The 16,103-nt window shown below is 49.5% G+C and overlaps 3 non-coding genes across 3 annotated transcripts; 2 read left to right on the top strand and 1 right to left on the bottom strand.

Moving 5' to 3' along the window:
* The first annotated feature begins 6,342 nt into the window (after positions 1–6,342).
* Positions 6,343–6,418, top strand: Trnai-aau (transfer RNA isoleucine (anticodon AAU)). The gene has a single exon. It is a non-coding gene; the product is annotated as a tRNA-Ile (tRNA).
* A 626-nt stretch (positions 6,419–7,044) lies between these two features.
* Trnag-ucc (transfer RNA glycine (anticodon UCC)) lies at positions 7,045–7,116 on the bottom strand. The gene has a single exon. It is a non-coding gene; the product is annotated as a tRNA-Gly (tRNA).
* Positions 7,117–13,452: 6,336 nt separating this feature from the next.
* Positions 13,453–13,525, top strand: Trnam-cau (transfer RNA methionine (anticodon CAU)). Its single transcript has one exon. It is a non-coding gene; the product is annotated as a tRNA-Met (tRNA).
* The last annotated feature ends 2,578 nt before the right edge of the window (positions 13,526–16,103 follow it).

Raw genomic sequence — 16,103 nt, 5'->3', positions numbered from 1 at the left:
TGTGCAAATTATGGCGTCTGGTTATGGGATTCGGACTGTCCATGTTTTTAATGTACCGCCGGAATGCCCTGATTTTTGATGACGTTCTGAACATTACAATGGAGAAATTGTCGAGTGCATACCGTTACAAAGTAGCTAGTGGTGTCGTAGTGTACGGATGGATTTGAAACAACATATTCCTTCCTATTTTGTAATCGGTGGGGTTCGTGCACAGGTCTCATATATCGGGTAACCGCCGACATGTGCCGTATGTCATTCCACGGAACATTTGAGGGGTGACTGCCCTCGACGGCGGCCTGTTCAGTTACAGCGCGAAGATGTTGTGGGTGGTGGCGATAAATTTGTGCTCCCTTATGAGTGAGATTGTAGCAGGCAGATCCTTTACCGGTCCGACCGGCCGGCCGACCGACGGCCGTTGCTTCCGTCGAAGACACGTACGTCGCGGAACATAGTCACACGACTGTCGGGCAGGAGGAAATGGAGGTTGTCCAGGACCCGCCTACCCCGGCCGACCGTGTTGATGACGAAAGGGACGCACGCTCTGTTAATACTGATGACGTTCAATCGGAGTCGGTGGAGGCAACAGACGCTTCTGTACCCCCACCGCCCCTCCGGGTGTCAACTTCTGCCGATACTGTAACGCCTTCAGCGGAAAGTAAAAAGCAACGTCGACAGTGGGGCAAGGGAAAACAGGTCAAGGATCAGAACCTGGCCGCCCTGGTGACTCTTCCAGCCGCGGAGAGTGGCAGTGAAAGTGAGGCAATGTCACAGGGTTCCTCCCGTAGTAGCAGCCCCGCCAGGACAGAGAAGATTCGAGCACACACTGAACGGTTGAAACAATTTCTCAGTGCCGGGAAGCAACAGGACGTTGCCGCTGCGAAGCGTAAATTAGAACAGGGCAGTGAGCAGTTACCACAGCGCCCGCGCAAACATTCTGTGCCGTCACAGCCAGCCGTAACATCGCGCGGCGGCCAGGCGGAAGCCACCAAGACGTCGGGCGACGCACGACCACCCCCGCCACCCGTCAGTCACAGCCCGTGGTGGCAGCAGCAGGAGGACGAGGGGGGCCAGTAGAAAGTAGAAATGCGCGCAGACCCACATCGTTGTCATGAGTCCACCTACATTGCAATTGACCCGGAAACTACTGTGTCTTGAACTGTGTCCAGTGTATTGTCGTGCGATGTTCTGTAGATTTGCTACTAACCCCTACAGTGTTTTAAGAACTATTGAAATTCCCATTTTTATGCCAGCTGCTCTTCATTTCAGTATAAGTCCGGCGTTATATCACTTCGTTGATGCTTTTTATATTGCTCGGCATTGTACATCTGCTTAAAATGTCTACGCACCGACAACCAACGCGTGTGTTTTCTGTTTTGACATTAAACGTTGTCGGTATCTCAGCTGTGCGCAAGGTAGCTGCTTTTGAAGACGTTTTATTTCATGGAAATTTTAGAATTGCCCTTCTTTAAGAAGCCTCTAGTGATTTTTTTAGCAATATTCCGGGCTACGATGTTATTTACAATCTTAATAGTGGCAATAACTGTGGCACTGCAATTTTAGACAAGTCGTATTTCGAACCTATGGACATCAGACTTCTCCCCAATGGTCGTGTACTGACGTGTGTCATTGCGGGGGTCCAAGTTGTCGACGTCTATGTGCCCTCGGGGACTGATCAAAAACGCACACGAGCTCGTTTTTTTACCACGGACATATGCCCCTTTTTGGCTACGGCGCGTCCCATCGTATTCAGTGGCGATTTTAATTGTGTTGTTGCCTCTGCTGACTAATATCCCACCCCCACTAAATGTGCTGAACTGAATACACTTTTAAATGCAGCGAACTTGCGTGATTCGTGGCGCCACTACCACCCCATCATGACGCAGTATACGCACTTTTATACTGGAGGGGCCAGCAGAATTGATAGGATTTACGTTTTGCGGGAGCTAACAGACGCTTTATGCACAGTCGAAGTTCTGCCTGTCGCCATGAGTGATCATTGTGGCTATGTGTGTGCTTTGCGGTTGCAGTGCTGTCTCACAAAATCTCTTCCGGCATATTGGAAATTAAATACCGGATATCTGGGTGCCGAAGGGCTCCGTGCGGAGTTGCGAGCAGCATTGCAGTAATGCTTAGAAAAATTCAACAATTACGGCTCCTGCATTGAGTGGTGGGTGGCGCATGCCAAACCGCTTTTGCGAAAGGCGGCGCAATTCTATAGTCGAGATGCCAGTTATTGGCAAAGGTATACGTTGGATTTTTATCAGCAGTGCTTACAGGATGCTATCAATGCACCTGTTGACCCCGACGTAAACATTAGACTCTGCCTGAGGACAATTAAAGCCAAGATTCTGCAGCTGCACCAAGAAAGGTCGAGAGGTTTAACGGTTCGGAGCCGTCCCTTGTGCCACATCGATGACGAGGAGTCGCTGCTCTATCATCTTGCCCGGGAAAAGAAACAGGCTTGGAAAAAGTATATTGATGCTCTCGAAACTGATGCGGGGATTGTATTATCGCAGCGGCACGAAATAGTACGCCATATCGCCGACTATTATACTTCGCTCTTTCACGACACTACCAAGGACGAAGAGGCCACGCGACTTTTATTACATGACTTAGTCGACTGCATTTCCAAACCTGACCGTGAAGAGCAGGTTGCAGAGATGTCGAACCAGGAAATGTTACAGATATTGAAAGCCAGTACAACGGGCAAGTCGCCTGGACCCGACGGTCTTCCTACAGAATTTTATATTACTTTCTGGGATATTGTAGGGGACAAATTAATGGTAGTGGTGAACGAAGTGTTTCGCGGCATTGTCATCCCGAATCAGTTTCTCGGAGGCCACATTGTTCTTATCCCCATAAAACGGGGTACGTGGCGTGTCACCGATCTTAGACCAATTACGTTACTGAATGCTGATTACAAGCTGGCGGCCAGATGTATTGCAGCGAAGATACAGGCAGTCATGGACAAAGTCATCTGTCCACATCAATGCGGCGGCGTTAAGAGGCGGACCATTTTCAATGCGGCATCTACCTATCGTGACGTCATCACTTACATCGCCGTCCATCGGCTTTCAGCAGGTGTTCTTTCGCTGGACTTTGCCAATGCATTTGACAGGATGAGCCACGATTATTTGATGCAAGTTATGGAAAGAATGGGCTTTGGCTTCCGCTTCATTCGCGTGAATCGCTATTTACTGACAGGGGCCAGTTCAGTGGTGACAATTAATGGATGTCACACGGCACCTATAGTTCTTCGTAGATCGGTGCGACAGGGTTGTCCCTTATCTATGTGCCTTTTTGTAATTGCTTTTGACCCACTGTTGCGTGTGCTAGACCGCACGATAGGCGGCGTGGATATTCATCATGCCAATGTGAAATGTCTCGCTTACGCTGATGACGTAGGTGTTTTTATCGGCAACGGCAACGATTTTCATCACATCCGGCCCTTACCGAGGCCGTATGAACGTGCGTCGGGTGCCCTGATAAATCCAAGGAAGACTGTACTGATTCCTTTAGGAAATTGTGAAGTGGATCCCGATAAGACTTGCTTTCGTGTAAAACGTAATCACACGATCTTGGGCCTTGATATTACCGCAAATCCTCAACAGATGCGGGCGCGCACCTGGCGCCAGCTGCTGAATAACGTCAAAGGCCTTTGTAAGACTTACGCCAGCCGACGTCTCACCCTCCTCCAGAATGTCGACCTAATTAACAGCGCCGTGTATTCCAAGGTCTGGTATGCCTCAAAACTACTGGATGTTCCACTACCCCTTGCTCGATCATTTTCGCAGGCCGCGTACTGGTTCCTGTGGCGCCACGAAATTTTATAAGATTCGGGCGGCGACCTGCGTCCTCGACACCACCTTCGGGGGACTCGGCCTCGTCGATTTTTCCCGGAAGTGTTCGGCGCTGCTGGTGCACCGCATGGCCGCCCTGCAAGTTGACAGCCCGGATGGAACGGCGGCGGCCATGCTCGTCGCTTACCGGCCGCCCTCCGAGAGCGCACCGGTGTCCGTGGCGGGCATCCCGTATCAACTAGGCTACGTCAGAGCTTACTACCTGCAGCGGAGCTACGTACTGGAAACGGCACTGGACAGAAACAGGAATGTTCGCCGACTGTATGCGGCAATGGTGGCGAGGCCACCCCCTCACAAGCTCGCTCTTTGCTTCCCCGCGACCAACTGGCGGCAAGTGTGGCTTAATATTCATCATTCCGTGTTGCCCTCTGGCGTTCGGTCCCAGTGGTATAAACTGGTCAACAATACGGTGGCCGCAAACCAACGTCCCTCGGACATCCGCCTGCTGCCGTCTGCCAACTGTGGTGCTTGCGGCGTTCTGGACACACGGGAGCATCGCTTTCAATGTCGCCTTGTGTCGGTCGTCTGGGAACTGTGTAGGGTCATGGTGGCTCTGATCAACAGGACAACACCCTCGCACGTGACTCTCAATGATGTTCTTGTGCCAGGGTGTAAACCCTTCCCTCGCACGAAGCACAATACAATGGTGTGGATCCTAGGCCATTCTGGATTGCCAAGTTAAGGACGTGTACACTTATTTAGCGTACTTGTGGGATGCACATTCCCATGTAGAGCAGCTGAAGCATTACAACGAACTTTTTGCCAATTTTCTGCGTGCGGCGTTACAACATGGTTACGCGAAGACGCTCAGTAATTGATACACGGAAAACTCCGTTGAAGACTCAAGAGGCTATCTATTATTTTTCATTTATCAATCATTTTTGTTTGAATTTGACCCAATGGTTTTGATGGGTGTGTAAGGATATTACACGCTACTGAAGCAAAATATATTTTATTTGACTTACAGCAGTGATGCATTTCGTTTCTCACATGGAAGTGACAATATTATTTTACTTTCCTTTTACTACCTTTTTCTTATGGACTTCGGAGTTAGTTTTTAGTTTGTCTTCTCCACGCGCATCTTGTTCTCCAATAATGGACATGGACGTTATTGTGTTTTTAAAGAAGAACTTTCCCACGAATTTTAGTTACTCGTCGTCTGTGGCTTCCTTTAGGATGGATATTTTATTTTGACATTTTTATCATTTGAAGAGGTACAGTGTTTTCCATGGATGGACAGAAGATTTGATTTTGTGGAAGAATTTTCACTTATTTATTGATTTTCACAGCATGATCCAAGAAAGGAGGGGTCAGCGACGAGCGAAAAAATAAAAAAATAAAAAATTGGTAGAATGGTCGCCTGCCACGCGGGCGGCCCGGGTTCGATTCCCGGCCGATGCATCAGTTTTATTTCTCTTGCGATAATGGTGCGTGTGTCTTTCGCGCTTTCGTTGCATAAGCTACAAGAATTTGTTTTGTTTTGTTTTAGGGTGCAGAAGCAACTAGCATCATACGCGCAACTACAAGAGTGAATAGCCGGATTCTCTGTGAGAAGAACCAAACATGCAGCACGTACGACTCCTCACTTGGCCGCTCGTCTGCCGTACTACAGACTAGCGTCGGCCTGTACTCACGAGTTGCTGTGTCCAAGAGCCTCCAAGGCAATCAACTTTAACGACGACAAGCAGGCTACCTTCCGTTGTAAAAGCTGCAGCTATACTTCAGTCTACTGTGCCGGGAATGCACGTGTACCAACAGCACACATTACCCAGGAAGTACACTGTCTCTACATGTGATATTCTCTGTGCTACTTACCAAATTTCCAGAGCGACGATTCGTCCGTGCCTCGGTAGCGCAGTAGGCAGCGCGTAAGTCTTAAGGTCGTGAGTTCGATCCTTACCCGGGGCACGTAGTTTTCTGTAACTGACGGCGGTGCTGTGGCTACGCAACCAACGTATTTGTTGTTTGTTATCCACAACGTTTCAACGCCTCAGCGTGCAAATGTTTACTTCCTGTTATGGCTACTTATTGCTTTGCTTTTCCTCTTCCCGCAGCAAAGCATGAGGCCAAAATCAATGCTCTGAGACTTTTGAGGTGTGCGCCTTGCCAGCGAGTATTCGCAAAGATGCTCGCAAACAAAGAAGATCGCCGACGCCGGATTCGACACGAAATGCGACAAGAGACCTTCTAAACCGTACAACGCATGCGCACGTACGGTGTGGTCTAGTGGCTAGGATACCTGTCTTTCACCCTGGAGTGCCGGGTTCGAATCACGGTACCGGAACGTAATTTACTCCACACGAATTGTGACAAGTTTCAGCTGTCCGAGCTGCCGTTTCGCGTCCTGCCCGCAATGTAGATACAGTTTCGTAATCGTCAGCAGACAATAGTAGACAGAAAGAGGCACACGATGTCCCTAGAAATGGTGTGTGGCATTATGCCACGGAGTTCCAGAGTAAGGCTGTGCAACCACTTGTGCCGAGGCCCGTTAGCTCAGTTGGTTAGAGCGTCGTGCTAATAACGCGAAGATCGTGGTTTCGATCCCCCCCCACGGGCCACTAAGATTTTACTGCTACGAAAAGGCAACGCCAGTTTCAGCTGGAGATTAAGATGAGCAAAAAATCTTCACTCTACGTGGAAGCTAACAGCGGATCTGAGCTCCACTTGTCGGCAAGCACTATAGTATTCACTCGGCAATGGCTTTCCATACTCAATACGAGAAAGAGGAAAGAAAGAAGAAGTCCGATTCCTGCTGTTTAAACAACTATGGACTTTACCAGCACTTTGGTGACTGACGGCCTGGGAACAGAGGGTACTGTTGGCACTTTTCATTCCAACTTTCCTTTCTTCTTCGATTTCGGAGCTCCAGCCCGATTCGGTCAGAGACACTGGCGCCACGGTTTACCTCTCGGTATGCTAAGCCGCGCCGCGCGGCCACCGTGAAATGAAGGAGCGTGATGTGTGTCCATCGGCTCGCCTCTCCCTACCTCTCTCAGTCGTTTGTCATGCCTGTCATTTTGATATAGGCCGACTGGAAAGCGTCAGCTCTCGCGTCATCGCAAAGTCGAGTCAAGTCGAGACACGGTGACACGCTACAGCCTGCTCTGCGCGGACCGCGATCGGGAAAAAACTTCAGTTTAACGGCGCGCCGCAGACGTATTCATACGCCAAAATAACGGCCCGCTGCGGTGGCCAGGAATCGAACCCGGATCAACTGCTTGGAAGGCAACTACGCTGACCATTACACCACCACCGCGTTGCTGCCTGGTATCTGCTTCCCGCCTGTCGGCAGCGGCCGAAGGTGATCGTAGCTGTAGACGCATTACGAGGCAGGCCAGTACATCAAGACGCATTCGGACAGCGTATCCGCGCACATCGCGCGGAGCAGCGGAGCGGTTGCGGCTTTGTTTACATCCCGGGGCGGCGCTCAGCGAGTGTTTCGAGGTACACGTGTTCAAGTTTCTTCAACGTGAGTACCATGTCGACAATTACTAGGGCAAACACCGCACAGTTTGTATTTGACAGAAATGCTTTGCGGCCCACCGCTTTTGAAATGCACGAATTTATATTCGAAGATTTGAAAATCCCGGATGATCTAGAAGACACGTTTCAATTGAATTTCGTTCAATATTCGCTATTTTTGAAGTTCTTTTCCGGCGACATCTGTGAAAAATTTATTGAAAAATTTGGCGGAGTGCGTAAATTTAGGCATGTCAATGGAACAGTCAGTGATGTGCAAATTGTGCCCTCAGGTGATGGTGTTAGAACGGTTCGAGTATTTAATGTGCCTCCTGAATGTGGCAATGATTTGATTGCACGTGCTCTAACTCAGTACGGCGTGGTCTTGTCGGTAGCTAACGAGAAGTGGTCTAGTGCGTACCGATACCAGGTTAATAGTGGCGTCAGAAGTGTACGCATTGACTTGAAGAAACACATTCCATCTTATGTTATGATTGCGGGCTGTAGGGCTCAAGTGACTTATATCGGCCAGCCTCCCACGTGCTCAATTTGTAATTCAACTGAGCATTTACGTGTCGATTGTACCCGTAGACGACCCGTACAGCTCCCACGTAGTGACGCTGCGGCTACTGGCGGCCACTTTGTGCCACTCCTGAGTGAAATAGTAGCGGGCACTGTATCACAACCCCGACCTGCCGACCCCATTCGTCCTGAGGATGTCCCAAGTGAGGTGAATGTTACTGTCGACGCGCCACAGGAACGGATGGAGGACGCTCCCATTTTGTCCTCGGCTGTGGTAGAATCAGCTTCAGTTGCTAAGGAGGTCCCAGATGTTTCGGATAATACACCAGTTGCTATTTCGGAAGAGATGGACATCTCCTTGCCACCGCCTCCCCCGCCTGAAGTGGTTCCCCTGGCACCGAGGAAAGGGCGTACAAAGAAAAATAAAAACAAGGGTACTAGGAGTCAGCAGTCAGATGATTTACCGGGCACCCCTGTATCAGAGAGTGGCAGTGAGAGTGAAGTTTAAACATCGTGCCCCCCCCCCCCCCCCCTGCCTCTGACAGCTCTGGGCGCCAGGAGCGTATAAGGGAACAAACAGCACATCTCAAGGTGTTCTTAAATACGGCACGCGAACAGGGTGCGCAAGCTGCGAAGCGCAAAAGCGAGCAAAGTAGCGAGCAGCTGCCGCAGCGCACACGCATGCATTCGGCGACGTCGGCCGCCGGTACAGCCACAACACAGGCGGACGAGGCCACGTACACAGACACTGCTGGCGGTCGCGCCCAACAGACCGACCGACCAGCGGAGACGCCCTGGTGGAAGCAGGAGGAGGACGACCCTGGATCCCATTAGCGGCTTTTAGGCGGACCTGCTGCAATTCGTGCCCCGTTTACCTGGGCTGTTATGTTACGCTGTTCCTGCACGCTGACAGTAATTTTCTGCACAGTATTGTCCACGAGTTACGTAATGCGTTGCAGTGCTTCTTGACAGTTTTATTGGTGTGCTTCAGACGCTGCATCTGCGTCTTCCGTTTCTCATTTTTCTTGCTAATACTTGAGTGTCTGTGTTTTAAATGGCCGCCGCTCGTCAACATCTAAAGATCTTCTCAGTTTTATCACTCAATGTAAATCGCATCATAGCTGCGCATAAAATAGCAAGTTTTATAGACTTTTTAACTTTGGGAGGCTATGACGTTGCATTGCTCCAAGAAGTCACTGGTAAGCGCTTCAATAACGTCCCTGCTTACGATGTCATCTATAACATTAACGTTGAAGGTACTTGTGGCACCGCTGTTCTTTATAAAACTGTATTGCAACCAACTAACGTTCAATTTTTACCGAATGGCCGCTTACTTACGTGTACGATCCAGGATGTCACATTTCTCAATATATACGCGCCGAGTGGCACTGATCATAAACGTGCTCGTTCTGTTTTTTTTATCACGATGTGGTTCCGTTCTTTGCGTCGACCCGCAATGTAGTAGTTGGCGGCGATTTTATCTGTGTTACTGCCGCAGCCGATCAATTTCCCACGGCTACCATGTGCCCGGAACTTTCCCAACTAATTGTGACCAATGACTTGATCGATGTTTGGCGTCATTTTCATCCTGCCACGACGCAATACACACATTTTTATGCGACAGGTGCCAGCAGACTTGATCGCATTTATGTGTCGCGGCCACTTCAAACCTATCTTCAGAGGGTTGCGGTACATCCCGTCGCTTTTAGTGATCACTGCGGTGTTGTGTGTGACGTGCAATTACTGGCAACTAGGCAGGCGCCACCTTCCCGTATTTGGAAACTCAGTACCCGTCATCTCTCTGACGCCGGTTTCCGTTGCGAGATTCAGAACGTGTGGCAGCTTTGTTCTGACAAACGGGGAAGTTATGCCACTGTCTTACAATGGTGGGTCGACTTAGCCAAACCACAGTTGCGCAGTGTTGCGATGCGGTATGCAAGGGAGGCGTCGTTTTGGGAGAGGCGCACCATTGCCTTTTATCAGCAGTGTCTCCAAGATGCGCTTGATGCGCCCGTGGCGCCAGATCAAAACTTACGCGCACGTTTGAATAGAATTAAAAGCAAGATACTCCATCATCACCTCCACAAGGCACAAGGTGTTCTGATAAGGAGCCGGCCGCAGTGTGAAACCATTGACGAAGTGCCAACGCTTTACCACTTGGCACGCGAGAAACGGTTGGCGCGGAGGAAAGACATTACCACTCTCATCACGGACACTGGTGCTCGTCTCATGGCGAAGCATGAGATCGTTCCCCACGTCTCCGACCACTTTAAGGGATTGTTCGGACAGACTGCTGCCGACGATGTCGCACGTTCCTTTCTGTTAGATGAATTGGATACTGTCATCTCCGAATCTGATCGTCAGTCACTGGATGAGATGTTGTCACAGGACGATGTGAAAGACGTGTTGCGTTCGTGTCGTCGAGGGAAGTCTCTAGGTCCAGATGGTTTTCCCATCGAATTTTACCTGGCTTATTGGGATATTTTCGGTGAGACATTGACGATCATGATAAATGAAATTGTTCGTGGTGCTGCTGTCCCTTCGAAGTTCGTTGAAGGGCGTATTGTCTTAATTCCGAAGACACCGACAGCATGCCGTGTTGAGGCATTACGCCCTATCACACTTTTAAATGCAGATTATAAACTGGCGGCACGATGCCTCGCGACGAAACTCACTGTGGTCATGGACAGGATCATCAGTCCCTTTCAGTCGTGTGGTGTGAAAAGTCGTAGCATTTTTCACGCTGCGGCTTCATACCGAGACGTGGTCGCGTACGCAGCAATTAATGACCTGTCCGCTGGCATTCTCTCCATCGACTTTGCCAATGCATTCGACCGTATCGGGCACGATTATCTTCTGTCCGTCATGACAAAACTGGGGTTCGGCGGCCACTTTCTCGATGCTATACGGAATCTTTTAACGTCGGCGACGTCAGTAATTGTAATCAATGGTTGGCAGTCGCCGCCCATTCCTATTACAAGATCCGTCAGACAGGGCTGTCCTTTATCAATGCTCCTGTTTGTCATTGCGCTCGACCCGTTTTTGCGCGCAGTCGGTCGAATCGTTGAAGGTGTCCAGGTCTGTCACGTCTCTCTCAAATGTGCTGCCTATGCTGACGACGTGGGACTTTTCATGGGGCGGGCACATGACTTGGACAGAGTTCGCGATGTCCTGACATTGTACGAACGTGCCTCTGGCGCCGTTTTGAATACGCGGAAAACTGTATTGGTACCACTGGGTCGGCGGGGACTGTCTGCTGAACAGGACTGGTTCCGTGTTGTGCGCACCCACAAAATTTTAGGACTCGACATTGGAGCGTGCCCACAAAAAATGCAAGTTTTAAACTGGAGGCGAATTCTTGGCACTGTGAAGGCCGTATGTCGCAGCCACTCAGGTCGCCGACTCAACTTACATCAACGTGTGGCTGTCATTAACACATTCATCTTATCGAATGCGTGGTACATCGTCCAACTGCTTAGTGTTCCGAAGCCGATCGGGAGGGCGCTTTCGCAGGCAGTCTACTGGCTGCTGTGGCGGCATGAAATTTTTAAAGTCAAAGCTTCGACCTGTGTCATCGACAGGCAGCTGGGCGGCCTCGGTTTCATCGACGTTCCACGCAAATGCGGCGCGCTGCTCGTCCACCGGACAGCCACCCTGCAGTCCGACGACCCGGCAGGAACCACCGCGGCACTCCTGGAGCTCTACCGCCCACACTCGGAAGCGGCGCCCGTCTCTCTCGCGGCCATCCCGTACAATATGTCCTACATACGGGAGTATTTTTTAACGAGGAGCTACGCCCTGTCAACGGCTACCGACAGACACAGGACCGCCCGCGGACTCTACGTTGCCCTGACTGGACAACCTCCGCGTCATAAACTGGTGCTCCGGAACCCCACAGTGGAATGGGTGAAGGTGTGGGCAAACATCAACAACCCGGTGTTGCCGTCGGACGTGAGTGCGCTCTGGTTTAAGATCGTCAACAACACCCTAGCGACGAACCAGCGGCTTGCCGACATTCACCTCCTTCCCTCTGCCAACTGTGGAAGATGTGGTGCTGTGGACACACGGGAACATCGTTTTGAGTTTGCATCGGTGTCGACGGTATGGAAGCTGTGTCAACGAATGGTCGCCCACATTAATAGAACGCCTCCTCACCTTGTGACTGTTCGCCGTGTGATAGTGCCTAACTTCAAAGCTTTCCCGCGGACAAAAAATAACGCCACTGTTTGGATATTAGGGCATACGATTTATGCCCTTATCGATATGGCCGTCACTGATACAGTGATTTACCTGGATTATTTGTGGGCCCAGTATATGACACTGAAGGATTGCGTTCAATTTCGCGAACTGTTTGCGAATTTTTTGAAGGCGGCCTTGGATTACGGCTATGAAATGGAACTGCGGCAAACACCTTGAACTGAGATTTACTGAGCCGACGCGCTCCAATTTTTATTTCATTTTCTTACTTTTATTTGTTTTATTTGTGTTATGGTTGGTGAATTGTGCCACAAACTCACTGCGGGTCGTTCTGGGTTTATCTCCAAGAGAGGAGTGTCCTTTTAATTTTGAGGAATTTAATTTTGTTCCCGAGACTTCATGGGTATTTTCGACGATACAGCCTGTTTGTGTGGAACATTCATAGCTGCAGGAGTGTTTTTCCAGTCTCTTTATTTCTGTTCCCGGACTGTTGCGATTACATTTTATTACTTTTCGGTGATTTCTATTTCCTTCGTGTGACGCACACATCAACATAACCTCTCATGTTGTGCTGTTGTGCAGCGTTGACACCTGTTTTTTAACAACTCTCTGCTACATCGGAGTGAATGACGTTCGTCAAGAGGGAGAATATTTTCCTTTTAAGAGGAATATGTTTTTAGTTGAAATACGAGCAGAAGAGTTGAACCGGCGGAGGAAGGAAGACCGTCCACGAATTCCAGCATAAAATTACTTTTAGTTCTTCATTTTTCTTTGGAAGAAGACAGCATATCATCTGAGGAGAAGATGCTTTTGTTTTAAGTTATTTCTCTGTTCCACGAAGTTCGACAGTCCAGCAAATATAGCGTTGAAGCTCGCCGAAGAAGGCATATCTTGGTGAGAGTAAGGAGGGCTATAAGGGGAGTTGGGAGGCCCTAAAAAAAAAAAAAAAAAAAAAAAAAAAAAAAAAAAAAAAAAAGTGGTAGAATGCTCGCCTGCCACGCGGGCGGCCCGGGTTCGATTCCCGGCCGATGCATCATTTTGCTTTTCCCGCGATAATGCTGCCGTGTGGCTTGCGCTCTTGAAATGCACGATCCACAAGAATGTATAGCTGGATTCCCTTGAGAAGAACCGAGAACGCAGCACTCGCGGGTCCCCACTAGGACGCTCGCATCATGTTCTACAGACTAGCGTCGGCGTGGCACCACAATTTGCTATGTCCAGGTGCCTCCGAGGCACTGAACGTTAACGACAAGGAGTGCTGCCTATCGTTTGCAAAAGCTGCAGCAACACCGCAATCAACTGGACCGGCAATGCACGTCTAGCAACAGAACACATTATCCAGGAAGTACAGTGTCTCTCCGTCTAACATTGGGTAAGCTACTTACCCAGTTTCCAGGACACACGGTTCACCCGTGCCTCGGTAGCGCAGTAGGCAGCGCGTAAGTCTCATAATCTTAAGGTCGTGAGTTCGATCCTCACGCGGGGCATTTAATTTTCTGTGACTGGTGGTGGTGCTGTTGCTAGGGCCCCAACTTATTTCATGTTTGTTATCCACAACGGTTCAGCGGGAAGATGTTTACTTCCTGTCATTGCTACTTACAGCTTCCATTTTCCTCTTCTCCCAGCAGAGCATGAAGCCAAAAATATTGCTCTGAGACGTTTGAGGTGCGCGCCTTGCCAGTCAGTATGCGCAAAGACGCTCGCAAAGAGAGAAGGCCGCCGACGCGAGACACGACACGAAATGCGACAAGCGACCGTCCGAACCGTCGAAGACACCCCCACATCCGGTGTGGTCTAGTGGCTCAGTTCCGCTTGAGACGCGACAGCGATCGGACATGCTGTGTATTCGATCCGCCGTTTCCCTCGGGTTGTGGCTATTTACTTTCTGTGTGTGACGTTTCTTTGTCTTCTTTTCTTTGTTGTTTCGTAGCCTTAGTGTTTGTTTTGTGTCTTGTGTTGTATTGCGGCTTTTGCCGCATTACTTAAGTGTTATGACTTCCCGGTTGTTTCCGCGGAAGTGTACTCTCGGTTTTCAGTTTAACAAGGCCACCAGGAATATGCAACCAACTTCGTTGGAAATTCACGAATGGATTGTGGATACGATTGGCATTACATCGGACCAGGTACATACGGCGTATTTTGATACAGAACTTTACTGCTTTTTTGTGAAATTGTTGAACCCGGTTTTGCTAGATAGGATTTTACTTAAACATGGTGAGCAAGTGTCGTTCCGTCATAGAGATGGTTCTGTTAGCAGTGTTGCTGTTTCAAATGCTGAAATTACGTATACCACAGTTCGGGTTTATAATTTACCCCCTGAAGTTGACAACAGTTATCTCAAGGACGCTTTGCTTGGTTATGGTACTGTTCGGTCAATTCGAAATGAACGTTGGTCTGCACAACATAAGCTGCAATGTTATAATGGTGTCAGATCGGTTGAAATGCATAGTAAGTCGAATATACCGTCCCGTCTGGTTGTATGTGGTTATCGTGTTCATCTTACTTATGAGGGGCAAGTTGGTACGTGTTTTCTATGTAATGAAAATGGTCATGTTAGTGCTCATTGCCCTAAGCGGGTGTTTGTGCTTCACAATGGGCTAGCACAACGCCGCAAATTAACGGTTGCCGATCTTGTGCCAGCAGCTTCCTCCACTGTTTCTTGTCAGCCTCCTGCAGTAGATTCTTCACAACGGGTGACACCCTCCTCTGATGCAGGTTTTCCCCCGTTACCCACTCGCCCAGATGTATCGGCTGCTCCTACACCGATCCCGTCTGTTTTCAACAGCCGGCCGCTGGTGGCCGAGCGGTTCTGGCGCTGCAGTCTGGAACCGCGAGACCGCTACGGTCGCAGGTTCGAATCCTGCCTCGGGCATGGATGTGTGTGATGTCCTTAGGTTAGTTAGGTTTAAGTAGTTCTAAGTTCTAGGGGACTGATGACCTCAGAAGTTAAGTCCCATAGTGCTCAGAGCCATTTGAACCATTTTGTTTCCAATAACAAACGCCGTCGTGCTAGTGATACCGGTAGCACTGATGATGAAGCTGCTGTTTCGCAGCCGGTTTGCGAATCTGACGAGAGAATTCCGGAATCTCCCATGCCTGTTTCGGATTCTGTTCCCGCTGTGTCTCCTGCTTTGCCTGATGACGTCAAACTTGCTGCCACACCGTCGGCGCAAGAGCCACAACATTCGGTCGAGGTGGTGTTGACATCCCCCCGACACAGGCATCACAACATGTTGACGACACTTCGGTGCAGCCAGCTGTTTGTCGGAAAATCGCTCCTAGAACTGAGCGCTCCGCTTCAGCGGATTCCAAACCTATCTCTCCACCTCCTACACTTCCAATACCTACACCTTCTGATGCCGGTGCCGATGTTCCTGATGCAGTTTTCCCCTTGCTGGTTCCTTCTTCTGATTCCTCTCGCCCTGCTAATCCTTCGGATGCCTTGGTTGGCGTACCTGATCTCGAACCCCCCACTCCACCTGCTCTTGAATCTGGTGTGCATCAGATACGCCGTCGGGTGAAAGTGCCCCCCAATCTTCACTATTGGTTGTCGGTTATTTGACACAACCTTGGTTAATATTTATGCCCCCTCTGGTTCCAGCAAACGGCAGGAAAGGTCTCGTTTTTATAAAGAGGATCTGATTTATCTTTTACGCAAAAATCCTGCGACTTTGATATTGGGGGGTGATTTTAATTGTGTATTACAAGCTAAGGACCAATCCCCTCATTTTAATTATTGTTTCGAGCTACATTCTCTTGTACGTCAACTACGACTACGCGATGCGTGGGAGGTTAAACACCCCACTTTAGTTAAATTTACATTTTTTACTGCCACCTCCAGTAGTCGCCTTGACCGATTGTATATTTCTGATCCCCTTAGTGTTTCTGTTTTAAATGTAGATGTTATTCCAGCCAGTTTTACGGATCATTGTGCCCTTGCGGTTATAATTAATTTGGAGCGTCAGCCTCTTAAACTTTATCGGCCGCTGTGGAAATTAAATGTCTCCTTGCTCGATGACCCTGACATCGAACCTCTAATACAGACGGCTTGGGACATGTGTTTAC

This window comes from Schistocerca nitens, chromosome 2 (genome assembly GCF_023898315.1).
Source record: "Schistocerca nitens isolate TAMUIC-IGC-003100 chromosome 2, iqSchNite1.1, whole genome shotgun sequence".
Lineage (NCBI taxonomy): Eukaryota > Metazoa > Arthropoda > Insecta > Orthoptera > Acrididae > Schistocerca > Schistocerca nitens.
The sequence above is the reverse complement of the archived record's forward strand: the minus strand, read 5'-3'. Positions and strand labels throughout refer to the sequence as shown.